The 4,981-nt window shown below is 40.2% G+C and overlaps 1 long non-coding RNA gene across 1 annotated transcript; it reads left to right on the top strand.

The window, feature by feature from the left end:
* Positions 1 to 1,014: 1,014 nt before the first annotated feature.
* Positions 1,015 to 3,801, top strand: LOC147711255 (uncharacterized). Its single transcript, XR_015295683.1, has 3 exons — positions 1,015 to 1,173; positions 2,945 to 3,022; positions 3,504 to 3,801. It is a non-coding gene; the product is annotated as an uncharacterized LOC147711255 (long non-coding RNA).
* The last annotated feature ends 1,180 nt before the right edge of the window (positions 3,802 to 4,981 follow it).

Raw genomic sequence — 4,981 nt, 5'->3', positions numbered from 1 at the left:
GCCCTGATGAAGTAGGCCTTTGATGACCAGTATAGACCTCTACTCGGGGGCTATAAGCCTATATTAAAAAGCAGTTGTTAGTAGAATAGTGCTCTGCCTGTTGGTTTCAGGCTGTACCTCTAGATTCCAGCGGGGCACTTTGTTAAGAGTCTTTGAGCAAAGTTGCTGATTTTAATGCTTTTCATTGTGGAATTGTTAACACTATTAGTGGTAGGATGTCCAGTAGGCAGGGTACCCACAACAAAACTTCCTGTTGTATCTCTCAATGGAGGTCCACATCCTTCCCACAGGATCACGGTGCGGGGAGGAAGGCTGGAGCAGACATGCAGAGTGGAAGGACAGCACGCTAAAAGGGCTGTGAAGAATGGGGATAGAGCAGAGCTGGACGCCCACTGCCCCTCATGGTGGCGGCAGTGGTTTCATGTTGTCAAAGAGTGCTAAGGCTGCCTATCTCTCTTTTTGATACTTCACTAGATTCGCACGGCATCAAACGCTGATGCCTTTGGAAAATATATTAGGAATATGCAAGTCACCTATCTTTAGAACTTCACATACAACTGGTTTTCTGTCCCACAGAGATTTCTTAGAAATTCTAAATTTCTGTAACAAAACTAAATCCATGGGCAAGTTGTCCACTTAAAGAACCTTATTGCTCTTCACCAAAGAACTGGAGTTTGGGTCAAGTCAACCAGGAAATGAAATATTTTGGATATAATCTCATCACTGATTGTACGCCCTTATGCAGAATATATGTGACAATATTTAATTTCCTAATCCTAAACTGTGCAGCACGTTTTAAGTGTTTATTTTCAAGGTGTGGCCTGGAATGCAAGACAGGGAAATGCCCTGCATGACGGAAAGGGATACCATCATTTAGATGTGTCTCATTTATTCCATGCTCATCATTCGTCTTACCACATCACGATTGAGTCAGTTTCATGATGAATACGGCCCCACCGCTCATGGGTGGGGCTCTGCTTGGGGTATATAATCACCTTCTTGAGATAGAGCAAGCACAGATCATAGAATTGCTTCTCCAGTTTTCCTTTGAGAGCGGATCGCGCCCCACACAGCCTGAAAGAACCATGTCTGCCAAGGGCGGAGGACACCACCAGCAGCACCAGCAAAAGCCCCAGTGCCCGGAGCCGTGCCAGCCAGAACCCTGCCAGGAACGTAAGTGATGCCAGGCAACAGCACCTTCTTAATTATATATATTTGATTCAGAGGAGAGTACTAGACAATACCTATGTTTTGCCGCACTAATTAGCTATTAGCAATGTTCTTCAATGACACCGCATCAGTGACGTAGGCAGGCATTGCATGAAATATGCTGATGCACTGAAAGACTGTGTAGGTGTTTCTCTGCTGATGTACCTCGGAATGTACTGATACAGCAGAAAGATCAACATATACAACTGCAGGTGAAGCTGTACATAAAGGACTGTGCGATGAAACTTGTAGAGCTGGGAACTGGAGTACTAAAAGGGTGTTCATTCTCTGAGTAATAATGGTAAATCGAGGGAGGGGTCTCCCAGAAGGAGGGATGTAAGATAAATCAGAAACGCAATAATGTATGGGAATTAGGCATTGGGTAAGAGCAAACACAAACTTTTAGACGATGTATTATGTACTGAGTTAAAACAGGGATAGACTATGAACCATGTATTGTGTTACACCAATCATGGAAACTGCAAGTTGGATGACAAAATGAGCATCTATATTCAGAATGTAGGTAAATATTTTGGAAGTTTAAATTTGCTTTATCTAGACTGATACATTTGATTAGTAAAAGTGTTTGAAATTGTTAACTGTATATGCATTTTACAATCAGTTTGAAAACATTTGCGGGGCTCTTTTGAATGTCACAATAGGGCCACCAAACTGACAGGGATCTGCAGTATCAGTTGGGAAATGTTGCTGAAGATTCTACCATCAACCCTTTGGGAACACTCCCAGGGGCATTGCAGTGACAGACGGGTGGCCATAGAATAGTGGTCTGCTAAACATTCATGTTTTGCTTTTCAAGACCAATCGCCCGAAACTAGTTTATTATTTGTTTTAAAGACTGATGTGTTAAATTATTTACCTTCTATCCACCACTTAAGTACGCACAGTGTAAGCCATCTATCTTCCTTCCTGTGTAAACGGAAAGACTAAATGGAGCCCCAACATCATATTGAGCTATAGAAATCCATAATCATCCAGGAATCCAACAATTTTAACCAGTAGAATACATCCCTCTTTCAGAGTGTATAAATGATGTACTGGTCTTCTTTCCTTTACATTTAACAACAATTTACATTTGTATAATTCATCATAACATTGCCTTTTCCTAATATATTACATGTGAATTCCAAAGCTCTAGGATATCAGGTTTGGCTTCTGCATTGTGTATCATCAATGCAGGTACTACCTTGTGTTCTCTACTGGGTGGTAAAATATCAATTGAGTAAAGTTTGGCTTTTCCAGTCAGTTTCTTGCTCTGTGAAGTCATCAATTTAATACCCTAAATTACTGTGTTTTATATTTCATATTCTCTTTAAGATCTCTCCCTAATTCCGAGGGGGCAACCAATAAAAGTTAATGTCTCCACTGGCATTAAGCGATCCAGGAGAACGCAATGATCTGTTTAGGATCACCCTGAGAGTGCAACTGCTGAAAGATGCACACATCCCTGGGTGATGCTCCAGAGAAATAGGGGAATTACTGGGAGAATGGAACCCAGAATTGCTGATTCCTCTGATAATTCGTAATTCCTAAAGGGAACCTCAGGCTGTGGCTTTAAATGTCCCTGTGGTTGCCAATGCCCCTGGTAAAGGGACCATGTAATGAAGTCCATTAATGTTGAAACATTCAACAGCCTTTAACTTTTTTGAGAAAAATACAGAGATGACTTTTTTGATTTTCAGCTCATTTTCTAAATTGTTCTTACTATTAATTTCAGCCTGTCCACCAGTCCAACAGTGCCAGGACCGGGTAGTTCAGCAGTGCCAGGACCAGGCCCCAAAGTGCCCTGAGCCAGGTATGGAAGATGCACCACAACTGTCATGTTGATACACTGTTAATCACCTATTTCACATTATCAACTTGTGCTGCAGTTTTCTAAATGTAAATTATAATGATATAGATTTTTTAATTATACCTTTTCCACATGGAGGTCTATTTGTTATGATATGCAATATGAAACAAAGTAATAATGTGAATAAGTGCATGCTTAGGTTCATGCGAAAGCACTTATGTTTGTTTAATCATCTATCAGTTATGAGGTATGGATTTTCAGCGCTCTATGCAAATCGAATTTTGCCAACTGGGGCACTCCCAGTACAATGATTTTTTAAAATAATTGTTTAATATAAATTGTAACAATAACTAGGTGAAACTGTAAGGGTTCTGAATTAAATCATACAACAGGAGTGTTTTGCTCACTGTTTATAACAAAGTCTATGGAAATTGAACATTTAATAAGATTTCATATGTATTAACCACATACTACTCCTTTCCAGTGAAACCCTGCAACCCTTGCCCGCCCGAGCCTTGCCAGGACCAGCAGAAGCCATCCCATCAGGGTGGATGCAAGAAGTGATGTGCCCAGACCCAGATTCAACATACCCCACCAACTGTGCGCAGCCCTATAAAGTGTGTGTTCAGGAATCGCATGAAACATGCTAGAATGCTATACCACTTGTAATATTCAGACCAGTGCCTTCCTGATTAACCATATATTTAAAATGTGAAACTTTATTTATGATTACTGTTTGGAAATTTTGCAAGCACCAATATTAAAATCTTTCATCAAATAAACTGCCCCATGCTGGTTCTTTGGCCTTGTCAGAGCTCATTGCTTAGAAAATGAATCAGCATTATGAACGGAATACAGTACTTCTGATTAAACCTGCTAAATATAGTTGTAAGGAAATTTTTGAGGAGTGCATCTCATATATTAAAGAGACACAGAAAATACCTGGAGCTAGATTAAGGGAAAAGGAGAACTGTTGTTATAAATATATGTACCAAAAGAAATAGGCAACACAAGAAATTGCGCAACCAGCTGTGAAGGTGAGAAATTGAGGGCGTACTGTATCCTCCTAGAATATTCAGGCCCCTCAAAAACCTACAATAAATTGTCTGCTTTTTCTATGTCTTTTCCTTCTTCAGAATCCCATGTATGTTATTTCCAAATACTTGAGTGAAATGTTGGGTTGTTTTCCTGTTACTGGAACCTGCTGTGCTGTCCAAGCGCTAAACGTAGTCCCCACCCTTGCTTCTGTGTATGTTCACAAATAACTGGACATATGTTCAAAAGGAAATTGGCCTCACATTTAAGGCTTCCCTTAGTACAGCAACAGCAAGGGATACTCTAGTGGCTCTCTGAAAATGGTTCAATGAACATAAAAACATTATTGAGACAACAACAAAAAGTGATACTATGGGAGCGGAACCCCAATAATATCCACAACCCCAGTTTGTGATCGCCCTCATTTTACCAAAATAATTCAGCTCTGGTGTATCCAGTTGATCTACTGGATGGAGACTGAACTGCTCATCAGGAACATGCAACTTAGCAGAGGTAAACAAATTACACTCTTGAAAACTTAAAGACCTGAGTTGTAGAGCAAAAATAGGACAAATAGTGAATTTGTTACAGAATTTTCAAAATGTGAGACAGAGAAAAATGCATGAAATGCGATGAAGGCCCAATTACAGATGTACAGAGGGATGAAAATTCATAAACCTAATAATCTGTAGTTAGGCAGAACCTAAGTAAAAAATTCTAAGTGTCAAACTCACAGCATCCCAATAGCAAGTCTTGGAGGAAAATGTAAAATTACCCAGGGAATAGTGAAAGAAACATCCCACAAAAACAGAAACCCAAAGGTTTTATAGACAAATCACAAAAGAGGTTCTGCAAATTCAGCACGGAATAATCAACGTTAGGGTTCAAGGGTGTCTTCTCTGCAATGGCGGAGGAGAGGTGCCCCAC

Source organism: Lissotriton vulgaris, chromosome 5 (assembly GCF_964263255.1).
Source record: "Lissotriton vulgaris chromosome 5, aLisVul1.2, whole genome shotgun sequence".
NCBI classification, from domain to species: Eukaryota; Metazoa; Chordata; class Amphibia; order Caudata; family Salamandridae; genus Lissotriton; species Lissotriton vulgaris.
Note: the sequence above shows the minus strand (reverse complement) of the source record. Positions and strands in the feature narration are given on the sequence as shown.